Source organism: Elephas maximus, chromosome 9, assembly GCF_024166365.1.
Source record: "Elephas maximus indicus isolate mEleMax1 chromosome 9, mEleMax1 primary haplotype, whole genome shotgun sequence".
Lineage (NCBI taxonomy): Eukaryota > Metazoa > Chordata > Mammalia > Proboscidea > Elephantidae > Elephas > Elephas maximus.
Window position 1 is genome coordinate 80,149,917 of NC_064827.1, and position 21,751 is coordinate 80,171,667.

A 21,751-nucleotide genomic window follows, 5' to 3' on the forward strand; every position below is an offset into this window, starting at 1 on the left:
GGTTAAGTACCTGGAATCTAGTCTCGTCTGCCTCTAATACCAGTTCTTTTAACCTGGGGATTGGCCTGGGGAGGTACCTGGCAGGAAGAGGAAGGTGGCATCTGGGACTCTCAGAACCGTGGCTCATATATGTCTGTGAACCTGTGAACCTTCAAGGCTGCTCTGGCTCATCTTTTTAGCCTGATTTCATTGGTTTCTGGAACTCGGGGTTGGGAGGGTTGTTTGCCTCAATTCTGCTCCTTCAGGGAGAGCTGTATGGCCCCAGCCTGGAGTTTCACCTTCCCTTGGTGCTGCCTTTGGCCCTCCTTGCGGCAAGGCAAGGTTTCTCCTCAGTTCCTTGGTTTCCGTTTGGCAACGTAGCCGTCTTTAGTCCCACTATCTCATTCAAAGGAAAATGTAGTGATTTTTATAAAGGGCTGTATGAGTTGGGCTATGCTTTGCGCTGCTGCAGTAACAAAGAATCCCTGAAATCTTAGAGGTTTGACCCAATAAAAGTTTCTTGCTTTCTCACGCCACAGCTCAGTATGGGCCAGATGGCTTTCCTGCTGGCTCCAGGCTCCTCCCATCATGCAATTCTGTCATCTCAGAATCTTTTGTTTCCAGCTGTGCAGACAGGGTGGACAGCAAATAGTGTGTACGGGAGTGTGGAGAACGCTTTATGGAAAAGCCGGACTTGGCGTTCCTCGCTTCATTGGCCAGAACTGAATCACGTGGTACCACATAGCTGCAAGGGTTGCTGGGAAATGTAGTCCTCAGGTGTGCTCAGGAGGCAAATGGCTGGGCTCAGTAAACACAACTTTGTCATTGACACAAGGCGATGAAGAATGCAAAAAAGAAGCCTTGACTGTTCAGTGGACCACAAAAATAAACTGACTCATCCTTAGCTTGGGGGGAGGGGCTTCTGATTGCATGGCTACCAAGAAAATGTTTTTCTTTACATGTCTGTCTGTCTCCCCCACTAGACTAGTAAGCTCTCTGAGGGCAGGGCATATATCTCTGTGCTTGGCAGCTTACTAGTTCCTGGAAGATAATAGATGACCAATTAATGTTGGTTTTAGGAGCAAAAAGGAGCCCTGGTGATGTGTGTGCAATGCTTAAATGCTTGCCTGCTAACTGAAAGGGCAGCGGTTTGAACCCAGCAGCAGCTCCGCGGGAGAAAAGACCTGGCGATCTGCTCCCACAAAAATTTCGGCCTAGGATACCCTACAGGGCAGTTCTACTCTGTCCTACAGGGTTGCTATAGTCAGAATCAACTCGAGGGCTCGCCACCACCACCACCACGACCACAACCAGCACACACGAACAAACGTTGTCTGTGTGTAACGATCTTGATGAGCAAATGTTTTAGCTCTGCGTGTGTCAGACATGTACAAAACATATTTTAACATCAGTCTAGCATGAAAGTCCCTCTTGAAAAAAATGTCTTAGACCAGTCTCCCCCTTCCCCTAGTGGTAAACACAGCCCTTTAATCAGCAAGCATCAACTGGTAAAATTAGTGATGCCAATTTTGATGTTCTCTGATGAATGGAAGAATGGACTGATTCACTCTTTAACAGATATTTAATGAGGATCTACTATGTGATACAAAAGAAAGAGACACAAGAAAAGGGAAGGACGGTGCTGCCCTCCAAGGGCCTGCAGTTTACTTGGGGAGAGAAGGCTATTTCAAGGTAATGAAATCAGTCAATATTTAATTCTTTGAGACCACAGCTGTATTTCTCACCTGTAATATCATACAATGCATTTAATCTATTCTAAGGTACACTCTTTCTCACCATAGCTGCATCTCTGAAATTGGGATATGTTTTATAGTTGAGGGCATATTAGATTTGATGAAATCTGGATATTTTACTCAATGGACTAATTAACGTTTATAACGTACATCATACAACATAGCCATCAACCTACACTTAGTAACTAGTTCTGGTTCCATGTTGGTTAAGGCAGACTATTTGGTATTTTTGTCCCTGGGTGGTACAAATGGTTAACACACTCAGCTGCTAACTAAAAGGCTGGAGGTTCAAGTCTACCCAGAGGAGCCTGGGAGGAAAGGCCTGGTGACTTACATGGAAAAAATCAGCCAGGGAAAACCTTAGGAGCACAGTTCTACTCCGACACACATTAGGTCACTGTGTGTCAACAGTAACTTTTTTTTTTTTTTTAATTTGGTGTTTTTTGGGTCACGGAGAAGGGAAAGGAATCATTACTGGTTGAGAACTGACTATATATGGGACACTGTGCTTGGTGATTTACAACACATGATTTTTAAAACACCCTATCAGGTAGGTTGTCGTAACTTCCCATTTTTACAGATGAAGTGACAAAAGCTTTTCTAGAATCCCTCATTGGAATAGCTGGGATTCTGGCCCATGTCTTATTCCAGAGCCCATGCTCTAGATCATTCTTCCACCAATCCGTGTAAACACCCAGCCTGTGAAGTATGTCAACTGTTCCCTTTTTCAGATGAGGGAACATGGAGCTTACATGCTTTGCTTAGATTCACCAAGTCAGAAAATAGCAGAGCTGAGGTTTCCACCTGCATCTTTTCTTCCCCAGAACCAAGTGCTTAATGACTGTACTCTCCTGTCTCTGGCTTCCTCAAGGCCTTGAAAATGAGGCTGCAACAACAGGGTAACAGTCTTGAGACCCACTCCAAAGCGAGTCTGTTTGAGCCCCTCCATCTCTAGGGCTCCTAGATGTGAATTCCCAGAGGGAATTAGATACTGATGAAGCATAAAAGACAACTGGTAAAATTAGTGATGCCAACTTCCCCACAGTGCCAAAGGGGCCTGGGTAATGGGGAGGTGATCCCTATAGTGAACATTTTAGTGGGGTTTAAGCAATTTTGGAAAGTTAGTAACTAAATTTGATTGTTAATGAGAATGTGTATACCACTGGCAGTGGGCTTTTCAGTGAGCTTCCCAATACAGGTCCCAACTCTCCTCCATCAAGGAGCAGCCCAGAGGTTTGGATGGCATTGGGTCTAGATAATTCCTACCAGTCAGGGGTGGGACATAACCCAGGCCTAAATCCAATCAGTATAGGGTTCAGAGACAGCTGGGTTAGAGCAAAGCTCAGGGCTTTTGTTTCTATGAGATAGGAATTCTCATTGACCCCATTTTACAGACAAGAAAACTGAGGCTTAGAAAGTGGGATGGATTGGATTATTGTTCAGGAATTATCCACTCCTCTTCTCCTTGTGCAAGAATAGATATTCCTGCTTAATTGACTTTGGCCTTACCATATGACTTGCTTTGGCCAATGGTCTGTAGGTGGAAGAGATGACATGCCTCTTCAGAGGCAGCCTTACGTATCTGTGATCTGTCATGACAAAATATATTCCATTTAGTGTCTGGCCCATTTAGTGTAAGGAGCCCTGGTGGCACAGTGGTTAAGCGCTTGGCTGCTAACCAAAAGGTCTGCAGTTTGAACTCACCAGTTGTTCCGTGGGAGAAACAGGTGGCAGTCTCCTGATAGGGAAGGCAACAGAGAATCCCTGATGGAGCAGGAGAAAAGTGGAATGCAGACCTCAAATTCTCGTAAAAACACCAGACTTAATGGTTTAAGACTAGGAGGGTCCTGGAGGTCATGGTCCCCAGACCTTCTGTTAGCTCAAGACTGGAACCATTCCCAAAGCCAACTCTTCAGACAGGGATTGGACTGGACTATAAGACAGAAGATGATACTGGTGAGGCTTGAGCTTCTTGGATCAAGTAGACACATGAGACTATGTGGGCAGCTCCTGTCTGGAGGGGAGATGAGAAGGCAGAGGAGGACAGGCACTGAATGAATGGACACGGGGAATACCAGGTGGAGAGGAGGAGTGTACTGTCTCATTAGCGGGAGAGCAACTAGGAGTACATAGCAAGGTGTATATACATTTTTGTATGAGAGGCTGACTTGATTTGTAAACTTTCACCCAAAGTACAATTAAAAAAAAAAACAAACCCAAGATGTGGCAGTCTGCTTCCGTAGAGATTACAGCCTTGAAAACCGTATGGGGGCAGGTCTACTCTGTCTTATAGGGTCACTATGAGTTGGCATTGACTCAATGGCCATGAGTTTGGTTTTTTCATTTAGTGTCTGGCCCAAGAAGAATGTGGAGACATATAGAGTGGACTCGGGCAGATTATCCAATATGCAAGGTAAGCATGGTGCTTCCTGTGCTTACCCGATCATCTGTAGTGAACAATTTCACATCAAAGATATGGTGAAACCTATGTGAAATTGTTCACTACTGGTTAGTAAGTAAGCACAATTAAGCCTGACTCACCTTGCTTACTGTTACCTTGCTTGCTGTTAGGGATTGTAAATTTGAAAAGAGGTTTTGATTCTGTAGGAAGGTGCTGTGGGGTTGGAAGAGAGACAGATGCCAGATATACTGAGACACAGAATCTTTGATGTGGTGAAAAAATGTGAAATTGTTTACTACAGAAGATCTGGTAAGCACAGCAAGTACTGTGCTTACCTTGCCTATTGGATAATTCACACCTGAGCAGACTTGAACCCAACCCACAGCCTGATGCCAAGTTCAGGTGACCCACAGCCTGAAACAGAACTACCTAACTGAGCTGAGCTTATATCAGCCAAACTGCAGTCACCCTACAGATCAATGAGTGTGAGAATAAATGTTTGTGTAGGAAGCCTCTGAGATTTTGAGGTTTGTTATACAGTATTATTATGGCAAAAGCTGACCAATATATAAATATCAAGTGCCTTGACTGAGGTCGCACAGCTAGTGATTGGTGATCTGGGGTCTAGAATTTTGGCCTACTAATACTCCTCATCTGGCCATGGAGCCCTGGTGGCACAGTGGTTAAGAGCTTGGCAGTTTGACTCTACCAACTGCTCCTTGGAAACCTTATGGGGCGGTTCTGCTCTGTTCTATAAGATTGCTATGAGTTGGAATCGACTCGAAGCAACATTTTTTTCTGAATACTTCTCATCCAGTGCTCATCTGGAAGTTTCACGTGAAGGCAGCCGGTAATGAGAACAGAACTGGGAGTGAGGGTTCTCTGTAGGTATTGTAGACTTTTCTGTAGCTTACTTTCTTGATCTCTAATGGAGACAGTAATCCTAGTGTGTATCAACACATCTCTAACTACTCCTGGAATTTCATCCTAATACACAACTTTGGAAATGAAAAGCTTTTGGAGGGAAACGACGTATCAGCAATTTCTCTGTTGTATGAGCTTTTTTACGAGCTTTAAGAAAACTTGGCAAGAAAACTAGGATTCTCAGAAGTTTTTTGTTTTTTTTTTTTTACCAAGGTTGATTTGATGAGTAAGTCAATTTTCTATTGAAAGATCTCTTTCTTAAGAACTTAATACCTTTTAGGTGTATTTATGGCTATGAATTTTCCTTTGAGTATTGTTTGGCTGTATCCTATAGGTTTTGATATACAATGTTCTCATTCTATCTCATGTTCAAATAGTATGGAACTTCTAAATAGTATGCAATTTCCTTTTGAATTCCCTTTTTATCTTGAGAGTTATTTGTAAGAGTTTTCAAATTTTCATTAAGTTAGATTTAAAAAAAAAATTATTAATTAAAAAATTTTATTTCACCGTGTTGAGAATGTGATCTGTATCAGCTCAACTTCGGAATGTATTGAAATTTTCTTTGTGTCCTACATGCTCTGTGGGGCTATTATTTTAAGAGTGCAGGATTTTGACAGCTGCAAATACCTGCAAATACTTACAATCCAGGTAAATGTAATCTTTTCCCAATGTTCCTTGGCATCATGCACAAATAACTGAAAATTAAGGTGCATTTGTTTTAAGAGAAAATTCCCCAAGGTCCGGCTAGCCAGGTGTCTGTTTCCGTTGGTAATTTTGGGCTCTTCTGAAGTGATGGGTTTTGCAGAGTTTGTATAACAAACACGAATGGATCCCGCAAATAGGAGGTCCAAGTGGAAGAAGCAGTTAATTAATATTTGACTCCTGCTGGGTCTGTTTGGGGGTGGGTGGAGGAGGCTGATTTTTGGTTTTCTGGCTTACTCACTTCTCTGCTTTCCCCTCTGCTAATTACTGCATTAGGCTCTCCTCTTTGTTGATAAAACCTGCATTTTAAAAATGATCTGGGAGATACTGAAAGACTATTTGGTGACAATGAACTTTTCACAAATAAAATTATCCTCCAGCTTCTTGCACAGTCTCCTGGCCTTTTCCTGGTGTACAGAGAGGTCGGGTCATTGCCTCATTGCTGTGGCATAATTAGTAGTTTGGGAGTCAGCAGACCTGGGCTGAGATCTGAGCTCTGCTTGTTACCAGTGTGTTTCTGGAATTAAATAGTCACTACCATTTGCAGGCTCTTAGCCCATGCTAAGCACCTCCAGGCACCATCTCATTATCTTCACAGCTTTGCTGTGGGAGTGGAATTTTATATTGCCCCCATCTCCAGATAAAGAAACTGAGACCTGCACTAGCTAAGTTAAGGCTTCTCAAGACTGGATGCACCTCAGCATTGACTGGAGGCTTGTTAATTATGCAGTCTTGGGAAGGTGGCAAGGTTACGTTGACCCTAACTGGAGCCCCCTCTGGCCTCCTCTGACAGTCAGCATTTCCTGCCTCCCAGGGACAGCTGGGGATTCCCTGGGCTCCAGAGGAAGGGAGAGGCAGGAACAAGTGAGAGTCCAGCAGAGAGGAGCAGCCATGCTGGGACCTTGAAAAAGCTCCCACCTTCATTCCCTGCTGGAATAGAGGTGTCCTGGGACCTGGGCTGAGTCTCATCCAGCCTCCTGGCCTCCCACCTTCTCCCATATTCAGGGTGCCAGGACTCCGGCCTTCCTCCCTCCCTAAGCCTGGGGCCTGGACAGTTCTGCCTAGTCCTTCACCTTCCATTTTGGAAACATCTCCTGATCCCCTGCCCGTTCCAATCTGGAGGAGGACCGTAGAAGAAGCATGGCCTGATGTTGGAGACAGTGTCATGGGTGAATGGCCCATCCCTTCAAAATGCCTCCTTTCTATGCTGCTTCCTCCAGGAAGCCTGCTTTGATGTCCCCATCAGACCACCTACTACAGTTTGTCGCCAAGGCAAACATTTCGGGGCTCTAGGTTCACATTTGTTTCTGTCTGTCCTTCTCACTCCTATGATGGCCAGCTCCTCCCGGGAGGGCATGTGGTGGGCAGGGGTACTTACTTTGGAGGCAGACAGACCTGGGTCTGGTCCTGGGACTACCTGTCACATTTTTCCTGGGACCTTGGGAAAAACTACTTCACCCACTGAAAAATGACTCCCACCACCCCACCCCCCAAAACTGGGGGTAACATTTAGGTCTGGCCTAGTACCTCTAGCTCTTTAGTCTTGGCTCTGCCACATACGCACTCTGTAAATCGTTGTTGTTGTTGTTGTTAGGTGCTGTCGAGCCAGTTCGGACTCATAGTGACCCTCTGTATAACAGAACCAAATGCTGCCTGGTCCTGCGCCATCCTCACAATCGTTGTTATGCTTGAGCCCATTGTTGCAACCACTGTGCCAGTCTGCCTCGTTGAGGGTCTTCCTTGTTTCCACCGATCCTCTACTTTACCAAGCATGATGTCCTTCTCCAGGGATTGATCCCTTCTGATAACATGTCCAAAGTATGTGAGACATAGAGGTTAAATAACCCCATAAATTAGGCCGAGTTATTTAACCTCTGAGCCTTGGTTTCCTCATTTGGTAAAAAGGCACAATAAGAGTGCTCAGGTTCCAGGGAAGAGTGAAGATTCAGAGAGATGAAAACTCAGTGCCTGTTATGGGGGATGAGCTCAATCAATGCCAGCCCGTCCCAGATAATAACCAACCCAGGAGCCCCTGTCTTTATCGTTCCCTCTGTGGAATTTGGATTTGAAGGTGGAAGAAGCCCTCCCCTCCCCAACTAGAAAGAAAAGGAGGAAGAGTCACAGGGGTCCACTGCCCCCACCAATCTTACAATCCCCCTTGCCGACTCCCTCAGAGACCACCAAGTCCCACATGCTAATTTTGCAGATAGGAAAACTGAGGCCCAGAGAGGGGAAGGAATTTGCTCAGGGTCACACAGCATGGACCTGGGAGGGCTGGGCCAGGAATCCAGGTTTCCTAAGTCTGCTATAATTTCCACCCGTCTTTCCTTGCAGCTCATGTCCTGGAGTCAAAGGGCTGCAAGGAACCTCAGAGGTCTGGTCTGCCTCTTCCACCCATTCACTCTTCTGTTCAGTCATGTTTATGAAGCAGCTGCTCTGTGCTGGCCCCTTTGGTGAGTATGGTGAGGGTGTCAGAGATGACAGGGTGAAGAGTTAGGATTTGCATTTAGCTGGAAGTAACAGAAATTCTCCTACAGTGGTTTCAACAGGGACCCCAGACAGTCCTGCAGGAGGAAGTCAGGCTGGGGCACCCTCTTGAGAAGTCTTCCTGCCTTCCTGCTCTGCCATCTCTAGCATATGGCTTTCATCCTCATGGCACAAGATGGCTGCTTTACCGCCAAGTATCATGTCAGTATTCCAGGCAGGAAAATGGGGTGGGGATAGAATGATGCAAGATGAAGGGCAGAAGGCAAAAAGTCCCTACCAGGTGGGTACCTCTTTTTATCAGGAAAAACAGGTGATTTCCTGTATGCTCATGGCAGGAGGCAGGAGACTTCTTCCATCTCACTGGTCAGAACTGAGGCAGATGGCCTACCTAGCTGCAAAGGAACATGAGGAGGTAAATATTTTTATCCAGCCATATTTGCCCACTTGAGCAAAACCACTGCTGTGTTAGGAAGGAAGACGGGGAGTGTGTATGTGTGTATGTGTGTATGTGTGTATGTGTAATGGACACGCTTTTGGTCAGCAGTGTCCTTACCTGCTGCGATGGCTAATTTTACATATCAACTTGGCTAGGCTATTACTCTCAGTGGTTTGGCAGACACTGGGCTGGTTGCTGTTCTATAATGTGATGTGATATAAAGTAATGTAATATGTAATGTAATATAATCACTTTCCATGCTGTGATCTGATGTGATCAACCAATCAGTTGAAAGGGGAGTTTCCTTGGGGGTGTGATCTATCTTGAGAACATAAATGGATGTTAAGGCACAGTTCTCTCTCCCTCTTTCTTCTCTTCTCTCTCCCTCTCCCTCTCTCTCTCTCTCTCTTTCTCGACCCTTCACCTTGTACTCTTCTCATTGCCTGACCTCTGGATCTTGGGATGTAAGCCAGCAGAGGTCTCCTGCCTGCCGCCTGACCTACAAATTTGGGACTTACCAGCCCCCACAATTGTGCCATTTTTTTGAAGTAAATTTGTCTATATATTTACATATATAGGTCTCACTGGTTTTGCTTCTCTAGAGAACCCAACTAAGACAACCACTGAACAGAGTCTCTGCCCTCAAGGAGCCCACTTTGGGGGCCACATTCACTTGGACTTTTTCACTGCCGTACAAAGCAGGAAGCAGCTGGTATGTGCCATAGAGAGACCCCCATCTCTCTTTTGTCATCTTCAGAGAGAGTGTCCTGCATCCAACATGGTGCCTGCTGCACGTTGTGGTTAAGTGCCATTGGGTCATTTCCAACTAATGGTGACCCCATGTATTACGGAGTAGAACTGCTCCATAGGGTTTTCTTGGCTGTAATCTTTATGGAAGCAAATCTCCAGGCTTTTCTTCTGTGGTGTTGCTGGGTGGGCTGGAAATGCCAACCTTTTGCTTAGTAGTCAAGTGCTAACCATTTACTCCACTCAGGGACCCCTACTGGGACTCAGGGAAGAAGTTTTTAGGTAACAGTATTCCTAGTGTATGTACCATGATGCAGTCTAGCTTTTGAAGGGGAACACTTGGTGTTTTCTGGGCTTGCTTTTAGTTTGGGTCTTCATTAAATGCCTCCTCTGTAGATAAGATGGTGTGGGGTGAGGAATGGGAAGGTGGGGTAACTAAGACAGGCTCTCCCTCAAAGGAGAAGGCTATAACCCCCCTTTTTGTATGTGTGGCTTCAATACCACAGGGAACTTAGTCCCCCATGTGGGGACCTGTGCCCTGCCTCTGAGGTGAAAGTCACTCGGTGACCCCTGGAGCCAGAGAAGTTGGAAGCTGCCACTTTTGCTGAGAACAATGCTGACTCCCAAGTAGCACCAGGCGCTTTTCATGTGTCATCTCACAGGCTGGTCACAACAGCCCCAAGACAGGGGGTGTCAATATTGCCCCATTCTACAGTTGAGGAAACAAAGTCTCACTCACTTGCCCAAGGTCCCAGAGCTCGTAAGTGGTAGATCCCAAAGTAACTACCCCCCTTACAGGATGGCCAGCACAGTCTCTCGTTTGTTGTTGCTGGGTGCCATCAAGTAGATTCTGGCTCATAGCGTCCCCATGTGGCAGAGTAGAACTACCGCATAGGGTTTTCTAGGCCATAATCTTCACTGGAGCAGGTCTCCAGGTCTTTCTCCTGTGGAGCTGCTGGATGCGTTTGAACAGCCAGCTTTTCAGTTAGCAGCCAAGTGCTTAACCATTGTGCCACCAGGGCTCCTACCTCTCCTTTACCAGAAGGCAAATGCTATCCCACTCACTGGGCTTATGGATGTATATGTGGGATGGAGTCAGGGTGGGAGATGGGGAACATTCCTGGTGGTGGAAAGGGAGATGTGGGTCAGGTGAGAGATGCTGAAATCGGTGCCAGGGAGGGGGGACAGGGGTGGTGGTTCCAGCAACCACTCCCTGGCTGAGGGCCCAGGCCCAGGGCAGGGGACAGATGCTTCCGGTGGCCCTGCCATGAGCCTGGGATCCCTTGCTCTCTTGGTCCTCGGAGCTGACATGGGGCTCAGTGCTTGGCTGGTGCTTGCCACAGGCAGCGTCTCTCTCCTTTCTTCTTCCTTTTTTCTGAGTGAGACGCAGTGATCTTGGCTGTGGCGCCACATTCGCTCTATGGGAAAAACTTGTTTTTGTCGGTAAACTCTGGTGCTATGACTCAGAAGACACCCAGGGAGCAGCCTCCTGGTGTCAAGGGGCTGCTCTGCTAATGAGCTAATGTTTGTAAAGTGCTTTGAAGACAAAAAATTCCACGCAAGGGCTGAGAGTTTTCACTGTTATTTGGGAGGGAGGGTGGATAAGGAGGATGGGGGAGGGAAGAGGGGGCCAAATCTTGCGGAGAAACAGCCCCTGAGACCCCTGGGCTGAGCAGTGAGGCTGGCTCTGTGCAGCGTTGCTGATGCAGGCGCCTGTTTGGGCAGAAGCACCAGCTGCCCCTTTGTTCAGAGCAAGGTTGATCTGAACCGGGGTGGGACATGTTGCTTTGATTTCTTTTCTCTCTAGTGAGGAATGAGTGGTGGGATTTGGGTGGCTCCTCTTTTCCAGACTGAGAGTCTCCCAGGTTGAACTGTGAACCAAATCATTGATGTTGTCCCTACCCCCCAGTGCTTGACACACGGCCAGCAGGCAGTAAGGATATGGGAGGTGAACCTATCATTCATTCATTCAACAAACACTTCTACCCTAGGCCAGGCACTGGCCATGGAGCAGGGAATAAAGAATGGCATTGAGTGGGAGATGACATTGAGCAGGTAAAGATGTCAACCATTCTGAAATTATAAGTGTGAAAGGGCGGAGAAAGAGAGGCACTATAAGCCATGGGTGAGGAACTGAACCTGACCCAGCCCGGGACGGGAGCACCAGGGAGGCTTCTGTAGGCAGAGTGTTCAAGGGCAGCTGGAAAAATTTGTGGGACATCAGAGAGAGTAGGACTTATTAATACACTAATTAATGAATTCAACAAACATTTATTGAGTGCACACTATGTGCCAGGCACGGGGGCACAGTGGCAAGTAATACAGGCAAAAATCCCAACCTCCATGAAGCTCACTTCTGTGCAATAAGCAAATGAAGAAATGAATAAACCAGAAAGTGTCAGATAGCAATATGGAGTGGTGGTGAAAATAAACAGGATCACAGGGTAGAGGTGCCTGGGGAAGCTCCTTCACATTGTGGTGGTTGAGGGGCCTTTCTGAGAAGGTAGCGTTTAAGCCAAGACCTGAATGATGAGAAGGAGCCAGCTGTAAGTACATGTGGGCAGAACACATTCCAGTGCAAAGGCCCTGAGGTAAGAATGAGCTCGGTGTAGTCAAGGCCAGTGTGAATCCTGGAACACAGTGAGCCCTAAGGAAAATGATAGTTCATCAGGGTCCGCTCATGAATCCTAATGTGTATCATTTGGATCGTGTTCAGTTGCAAATAAACCCTACTACAGTGGCTTCAACAGATAAGGGATTTTTACTTGGCAGCAGTAAGTCAGGAGCTGGTATAGTGGCTCATAGATAGGATCCCAGCTCTTTTTATCTTCCTCTTCATTATCCCCAGAGTGGTGATCTTGTCCTCACATTTGCTGCCTCATGGCCACAACATAGCTGCGGCATCTCCAGGCCTCATGTCTGTATTCCAGACAGGAGGTGCGGGAAGGAGCAAAAGGCAGAGGGCAAAGGGCTTTTTGTTTGCTAGACTCATCTCTTTATTCAGAAAGAGAAATGTTCTGCAGGGACTTCCGCCCTATCTTATTGGCCAGAAGTAGGTCACATGGCCAGTGTGTGCTGCAAAGGTGCCTGGAAAATTGAGTTTTAAAAATTCGCTAGGCTCTATACTAGAGGAAACCCTGGTGGTATAGTGGTTAAGAGGTACGGCTGCTAACCAAAAGGTCAGCAGTTCAACTCCACCAGGTGCCCCTTGGAAACCCTATGGGGCAGTTCTATTCTGTCTGTCCTATAGGGTCACTATAAGTTGGAATTGACTCGATGGCAACGGGTTTGGTTTTGGTTATAGTAGAGGAAGAATAGAGAGAAGGGGTTGGAATGCCCTTTGAGTTTCCAGTCCATAGTGTTGGCCAAAGGCCTGTGAAGCCCCCTAGGAAAGAAGGACTTGGTGACTTCTGGGGACCAGGCTAAGGAGTGTGGACTTCATCTGGAGGGCATTTGCACTAAAGCTTTGCTATTTAAACTGAGCACCTGTGATGGTGTGTTTTCCCAGGGAGACACGTTCCATGCTCGCTTCTGCCTCGGAGACTTGACTGGGGAGTCCTCAGGGCTCAGATTAAGTCCTAACTCCTCAGGGAAGATCTTCCAACCCCCAGGGTCTCTCCTCTTTGAGCAGCTCCAGCCCTGGCAGCCTGTCCCCAGGTCCACCGATGGCTCCTAGCTGTCCTATGGCATGACATTGGGGCACAGAATGGAAAGTGACTCACACTAGATTCGGTCCTGTTTGTAAAATGCCTTTCGTATCCATCACGTTTGGTTTTTCTGCTGGAATTACCCCATGAGGTGGGTGTGTTATGTCTTCCTTTCATTGATGGGAAACAGACTCAGGTAGATGAACACCTTCGCCAGAGCAAGGGCTGGGCTCACCCGGGGGGCTCTGATGCCACCCCCAGCCATCGTTCCTGGGAAGGGGGCTCCCACGCTGACCTGGGCATCTCTGCCTGCCTGCTCAGTGTGGAGGGCCATTCTCTTAGGGGTAATTTGGGGGTCTTGGAGGCCCTCTGTAATGAATCCTGTTTTTTGGACACAAGTAAGCTGCCTCATCAGGGAAATATTTGTGATTTTCTGAGCTGAGTGTTTTCATTGAGGGAGGATGTTAGGCATTCGATGTCTTTGCTCCTACAACTCTTCCTTACACCCACCATATGCAAGGCTAGGTGGGACGCATGGGGTGGGGGTGGTGGTGGTGGTGACTAGAAGACACATAAGACCCAGGCCTTATCGTTGGAGAGTGTACCTTCTGGGCCTGCCTCCTTGGAACAAGGTCATCTGACTTGCTGGGTGACTTTGGGCAAGTCCCCTCTTTTCTCTGAGCCAATTTCTCCTTTAGGATAATGAAGGGTTTGGTAGGGATGGTTCTGGATTTTCCCATCCCACCCACCAAATTCACTCTTCGAATTTCAAAGATTCCAGTCCACTGTCTAACTCTGTGTCTGTCTTTGGCTAAGAAAATACCCAAACCCAAACCCATTGCCATGAGTTGATTCTGACTCATAGTGACCCTATGGACGGAGTAGAACTGCCCCATAGGGTTTCCAAGGAGTGGTTGGCAGATTCCAACTGCTGGCCTTTTGGTTAGCAGCCAAGCTCTTAACCACCGCGCCACCAGGGCTCCATTGGCTAAGAAAATAGTAAACATTATTTCCCTGTAGCCCCGTTATTACAGCCTCATGCTGTACTTTGGATTCACCACAAATCATTAAGTACTTAAATGTCCCACGTCTATCTCCCTGCCTCCCCTGTGTGCCTAGCAAAGATGGTGACCATGTCCGTATTTATCCCTGTCCTTCAAGATATTAGCACAGGGCCTGGCACACAGTAGGTGCTCACTAAATGTACTAGCTGTTGTTGTTCGTCTTATTATTATTGGGAAACGACGTTGGGAAAGGCAGCTTCTGGAGTAGAAGCAGCCCCATCCCGGCACCTCCTCACTTGCGGGCCGCGGAAGCTCTCCCTTCCCGGTAGAGAACGACCAGATGTCCCAATCCCCAGCCGCGCCCCTCGGGGAAGAACTACAATCCCCAACAAGCCTCGAGGGACCGTGCCGCTCGCGCTCGCTCCCCCCTCCCCAGCCGTCGCGGAGCGCGGCATCATGGGAGTTGTAGTCCAGCCCTGCGGTCCCCGGCGCCGTAACTCGCGCGGACGTGTGCGGAACAGCCCGGCGCCCTGGAGAACTCGCAGGGGGCGCAAGGCCCCCCTCCCCCGCAGGGCTCCCACTCGCGACAGGTCCTTTGCATTAACTCTCACGACGCCGGGTTGTCCTGGACGGCTCTATCGCGTTCTCCGGGGTCCCTTTAAGGGGCGGGACCGGGCGCCTGCCCCACCCTTGACTCACTCATCCTCCTCTCACAAACGGCACCCCAGGGAGGTGTCGGACCAGGCGCTTTAAAACCCGTGATCTCATTGAAGTCTTCACAGTCTCCACTGGCCAAGCGCTGATTGTCAGCTGTGTGCCTGGCCCTTTATGATACAGCGCTTACGGTCGGGGCAGGCGTGAGAGGGGGAGCACAGACATTCAGCCATCAGTAGTAACACATCAAATGACCCCACCAGGGCCGTGAGGAGGGTGGGTCAGGGACCCGAAGGAGGCTTGGGGTATGGGCAAGGCTTCCAGAGGACGGTGACATGCAGACTGGGCCTGGGGTTGGCCACGTCAGGAACAGGGAAAAGGTGTCCCAGGCAGAGGGAACAGCATGTGGGAGGGCTCTGGGGCTAGTGGGGGAGCTTGGGGACTTTGGGGAAGCAAAAGGCCTGAGGGCTGGAGGGCGGAGTGCGACGGGGGACGGGCCAGTGCGAGATGGGGCGAGGCGTACAGGGGCCATTAGAAGAACCCAGGAGCCACGGTGAGGAGCATCAGTTTGATCCCAAATGAATGTGTGACTTTTCTGAGACAGGGTGACCTACCCAAGCTCAATCAGGGGCCAGTGGTAGAGCCTGGACCCAGCCCCGGGGGCCCTGCCCCGGAGCTTCCCATGGCAGGGCTGCAGTGAGAGCTGGCACCGAGCTGTCGCTGGGGCTGTCCCAGAAGCGAGGCACAGAGTAGGGATTGAGGGGCCCCCATTGCTTCAAAGAGAAACTGAGACTTTTGGTAAATTTCTGCTGAATGAGCCTCTATGTGAGATCCAAGAAAAGCTTTTTCCTCCCGAGATCCTTCAACTGGCAGAAATTGGCCCTGGGAGACAGGGGAGGGTCATTCCCCCCTCCCAGATGTGGCAAAAACAGGAAGGATTCAGGCCAGATGTTGAGGGTCTGCAGGCCCAGGAGTTGCCTGGGGGTGGGGGCTGCCATGTTTGGAGCTCTGCTCCTGCAGAAGGAGCCCTCACTGGGCCAGCTGCCTTGTTTTTCCTTGCTCAGACACTGATGGCCAAGAGACTCTGGAGGAGAAGCTCTCTGGCGCTCTTCAGTCTGGAGAGGCACGAAGCCCAGGCCTTGATGCTGACAGACCAGGGCTTTCTCTTCCACAGTAACCTTGGCAGATTGTTCTCGCCTACTCGTCCATGGCACTACCGCCACCCTCCCTTCCCGGAACACAGCTTCCCTACCTGGTACCTCTTGGGCACTGGGTTTCTCCAGGGTGTTGTGAACTCTTGAGAAAGCCTATCAGACACGCAGCACCCTGACTCATCGAAAACATCAGGGTTCTGTGCTTTGGGTGAGGATGGCATGATCTTAGTGTGGCTGCATCCCCCAGATCAGAGGCCCAGCTTGGCTGTGGTTTGTCTTTGATTAATTAAAAAATGGGGAAGCAAATCAATTACCCCTTAACAAATGCAATTCAGACAGTAGGAAAAAAATATCTTTCAAGGCTTGGCTGGGGCGGGGAGGGGCAGGGCCCTGTTCTTCATGAAAAGATTGGAACACACAGAAAGTTTTGACCTGACTCTCCCCCTCACCTTGGTGGGAACTACACACATGTGCTCTCACACGAGAGAGGCAGTCTGAGTATTTCCAAGTTAAGAACTTAAGGTATGTGGGGCCGTGAAGAGAGTGGGGAAGGATGAGAATGATATTTATTCCTGAGGAGTCCCTTTCCCAGTGGGAGCCTCGAGCTGCTGCAGAATGGGGAATTGTCTCTGCCTGGTTCCTCACCAGTTTGATTGGATTTCTGGGTTGATATTCTGGGATCCAAACAGTTCCTCCAGATGTCTGCTGGTCTGGAATCTCCTGGAAGGCTGGTTAAATGCACATTCCTGGGACCCTATCATCCTGAGATCCTGATACAGAGGTCTGAGGTCGGGCTCAGGAATATGCACTTTTAGGCAGCTCCTGAGGCAGTGGTGATGGGCATTTGAACACGGAGACCACCAGGAAAAAAAGCAGTGAAGCATTGAGGATGTGGCTCTGAGATCAGCTGGACCTTGGCTCCAGCCCCTGCTCCACTTTTTTTTTTTTTTGGCATTTTTTTTATTGTACTTTAGATGAAGACTTACGGAAGAAACTAGTTTCTCATTAAACAGTTAGTACAGATATTGTTCTACGACTTTGGTTAACAAACCCGTGACATGTCAGCCCTCTCCCTTCTCAACCTTGGGTTCCCTGTTACGAGCTTTCCTGCCTTCTAGTCCTTGCCCCAGGGCTGGTGTGCCACTTTAGTCTTGTTTTGTTTTATGGGCCTGTCCACTCTTTGGCTGAAGGGTGAACCTCAGGAGTGACTTCATTACTGAGCTGAAATGGTGTCTGGGGGTCATACTCTCAGGGTTTCTCCAGACTCTGTCAGGTCAGCAAGTCTGGTCTTTCTTTTTGAGTTAGAATTTTGCTCTACATTTTTTTCCAGCTCTATTGTGATCCCTGTCAGAGCAGTCAGTGGTGGTATCCGGGCGTCATCTAGTTGGTCTGGCCCTGCTCTACTCTTACCGTATGACATTGGGCAGGTGATGTCCCTTCTTGGTCCTTAGTAATAATCCTGATCACTTCCCAGTGTTGCATAATGTTCAGTAATGATAGGTGTTATTATTGTTTCTGTTGTGAGGAAAGGAAGAAGAGGTGACTCCTTTTGGATTTTTTATTGCTGTCTAAATGGCTCCAGTGATTGCTACTTCTAGTGCACATGATGGGGTGCAGTGCCCTTGTCTCATATGCCGCGGGAAACCACCCTCTGCATTGGGCCAGTCAGAGCTAAAGACTCACCATGGGTGTCATTACAGCTGGGGCCTGGGATGTTGCTTGGAGCATTGGCACAATGGGGGCAGCCTGGGAAGGTTATCCCTGTGTCAGGAGGGTCAGGGATGCAGGGCCAGGATGGGTACTACCTACTTTCCAAACTCTGCTTGGCTTCTCCTTCTCTGGAAAGCCCTCCCTGAGCACCCCAGGTGGAGGGAAAGACTTCCTCCACAGATGCCTTCTGTAAGCCATCTGGTTGCCTCTGACTGCGGCTACTCGGGATGTGTTTATACATCTGTTTCCTCTGTGGGGCCGAGTTCTCTGAGGTGGACCCTCTTTGTCTACTCTTTACATTCTGGCCAAAGCAGCAGGTTGCTCTCCTCCAGACCTCGCCTGCAGAGCCCACCACCTAGGGTGAAACTGGGAATGTGGGTGCAGCTGTTGTTTGTGTCTGCCCAGCACCCAACACTCACCCTCTGTTCTGTGGTCCAAGTGGTTCCTAGTCCTCCTTTAGGGATGAACATGCCTGGCCAGTCAGACCATTCCACCCCCTGGCCAGAGGGCTTGGTGAGGATACAGTCGTGTGACCCATGCCAGGCCAATAAGATGCAACTTGGTACCTCACACTCAAACAAGGGAGAATGAAGCTCTTTTTCTTCTGGGATATCTAGGCTAGTGGGCTCTAAGGCCAGAGTTGCTAGGGTCAGCCATGCAGACAGTCTGTGCAAAGATAAAGCCAACACAGTAGAGAGCAGAGCTGAGGTATGGCCAGAGAGAGAGCAAAAGAAAGAGAGATGACATTGTTTGAATACCTGAATCCAGTCTGTCCTGAGACAACCTACTCTTTTTGACTTAGGACAGCTTGAGTTGGGTTTCTGTACTTGCACCCAGTTCTGACTAACACAGAAGGCTTGTTTCATTCATTCGTCTGTCCATCTGTCCTCCCATCCATCACACATTTACTGACCACCTGCTCTGTACCAGCCCCTATGCTGGCACCTGGCCCCAGCCCTCATGGGCTCCCAGCCTGAAGGGGGAGGTCACAAGGTGACACAAGCTTTTCAGAGCATGGGATGCTAGGAGCTGCCACTAAGGTGAGCCCTGGGGGCTGTAGGTGTGACAGACTCTGTAGGGTGGGGCGTGGTGGGGGAATCTAGGAAGGTTTTTGGGGCTGGTGACTTTTGGGCTGGTCTTTGAGGCGCAGGCAGGATTTCACTGGCTTGAGAAGCAGAGAGAGGACCTTCCAGGGCAGAAGGAATCACAAAAAGACAGGTAGAAAAGACCAGGAACACTTGAACCTTGCTGCCTGAAGTGAAGGGGTTGGGATTTTATGTACTAGTAATACTACTGCTGCTGATAATAAGGAATCAAAATTTGTTGAGCAAGCTTTGTGCTAATCGCTTGATGTTCATTTTCTCATTAATTCTCTCCATCTCCCTGCAGGGGAGGAATGTGTGTTATCTCTATTGACAAGTGAGGAAACTGAGGCCCAGAGAGGTAAATGGCCTTCACAATCACTGAGTGGCTGAGTTGGGTCTCTCTGGCTGTGATGCTGAGTTCCTAACCACTCAGGCCACATCTGTTCCTTTGTACCTCTGAGTCTTTAGCTGCTTCTCAGTGAATGTCTTGGGAGAAGGTGGAGGCCAAAGAAGTAGCCCTAGGGATTTGGGGGAAGGGGTAGGGTAGCGGTGGGTGGAAGAGGGCTTGCCCTGTAGATAGGCTCCCAAGATGGAGGTGGAGACTCGCTATGATTGCTGCGGGAACCTCTGACACCTCTGCCTTTCTCCAGCCTGTCCCTTTCTCACTTTCCATTATCCTCACAGCAGCCAGAATGATGGAACTTGCTAGGGCACTTAACAGTCTTCAGTGGGTCCCTATCACCCTTGGGTAAAGTCCAGGCTCCTCCCCTTTGCCCACAAGGCTCTTCACTATCAGGCCTTGCCTCCTTCTCAGCCTCTTCCCCGGAGCCCAGGCTTACACTGAACCATGGCCACCCACCTCTCTGTGTCCCTGGAGGCACCCTACCTTCTTGTTCCTTCTCATCCTCCCAGAGTAGGCCCAAGTATCCCTTTCCCAGGAAGTGGGGCTTAGGGCCTGTTCTGTGCCTGCACTTCTCCATCATAGCACTTTCCTTGCTGTACTGTCAGTGGGTGTGCATCCAGCTCTCCAACTGGACCGAATTCCTTGAGAGCAGAAATCAGGACTTGGTCATTCCTGTCTCCACAGGACCTGGCTCAGGCCTTGCCACATGAGGGTTCCAGTGAGTAGATGGAATTTACTGCCCCAGCTTCCTTGGGTTCTGAAAAGAACCACCTTCATTTCCTGGGAACTGACTGGAACAATGGAAAGAGACACCCAGCTTACCCCAGCAGGTTAACATCTTGTCACAGTAGAGGTGAACCCCTGAGTCTTACTTGGCTGCCTTGATTCCAGTGCTAGGGGAGGGCTGCAGGGAAGGAGGGATGGAGGGGATGACAGGGTCACTGCCTGGATGGGTGAAGGACAGTGACATTTGATGGGGATGCTTGGAACAGCTCTTCTTCTGCCTTTGCTTGGCTGGTGATCTTGTTGCTTCTCAGTGAGCCCTGGGCCCTTCTAGTCTGCCACCCTGTCAGAGCTCCTCAAGGTACAGGTCCCTGACCCCAAATGCTGTGTCTCCTTGCCTTAAGACTCCATGACATGTCAGACCCCATGTGGTGGAAATCTCCACGAGGGCAGGGGTGTGTCTGTCCTGCTCACTTTGGGATTCACTGGATCTAACATGGTGCTAGATATACTTTGGACGCAACATCAGGAAAGACCAATAGCTTGAACAGGACATCGTGGTTAATAAAGTAGAAGGTCAGCGAAAACGAGGCAAACCCTCTGTGAAATGGATTGATACAATAGCTACAACAATGGACTCAGACATACTAACAATAATGAAGATGGCGCAGGACCGTTTACACAAGGTCACCATGAGCTGGACTACACACACACACACACACACACATATCTATATACTTATACACACACTGTGTGTATATATCTACATGTAGTTGCTCTATATGTCTTACTTCGAATGTTGCATAAGTGGACAAATGCGTGGTCTCAATCTCTGATTCGGAAGGATGGCCACCATAATAATCTATTTAGAGAAACTTTTAAAAAACCCTTCGAAACTTTTCATTATGGGAGCCATTTAACTTTAACTTCTCATTATGGGAAATGTCAAGCATTTACCAAAAACAGAGCTAATAGTATAATGAACCTGTGCACCCATAACCCAGTTGAACAATGTTCACTTGTGGTCAATTTGATTTCATACCTGTTCCCGCCCTCTTTCCCCTATTTATTTTGAAGCAAATCCCAGACATCATATTTTTTCATGTGGAAATACTTCTTTATGTTGCTCTCAAAAAATAAGAAATTTTTAAAAACTAACACATAGCTACAATACCTGTAAACCCCAAACCAGTATAATCGAATTTCTCATACATGTAAATATATTATGTAAAACATTATATAATATCATCAAATTTCCAATGGTCTCAATTTATATTAAATATATAAGCACATACATATTTACAGATATTTAATATATTTTGTTTATACAATATATACTTACTACATATTATATTTATATGTTTAATACATAATTATACATCATATAAAATATATAAAACATACACTCATGTATAATTATTTTCGTATGAATTAGAATCTAAATAAGGTCTTTCTCACATTAAAATTGGCTGATAAGTCTTTTAAGTATCTTTTTAAATAGCTCCTGCAGCCTCTTGTTTTTTTTTTTTCCTTGCGACTTATTTGTTGAAGAAACCTGTTTGTCCTGTAGAGTTACTCACAGTCTGGATTTTGCTGACTGCAGCCCTGTGGTGGTGTTTAACATGTTTCTCTGCTCCCTGTATTTCCTGTAAATTGGCATTTGGATCTAGAGGGTTGATCAGATTCAGGTTTGTTTTTTTTGGTAAGACAGCTTTAAGTGTGGTGGCTTGTTTTCCCACCATGACACGCATGTGCCTAGTTTTCCTCCTTTTGGGAGGTCAACAGCTGTTGCTGACCATTGCCTGAACCCATTAATTCATGAGGGGTTGCGAAGTAGAGGTAATCCAACGCTCTCATTCCTTCTTCATCTATCAGTGAAACATTCTGAAACTTCCCCTCCTCTGTTATTTTGCACCCAGGGGACAGGCAGAGCAAGGG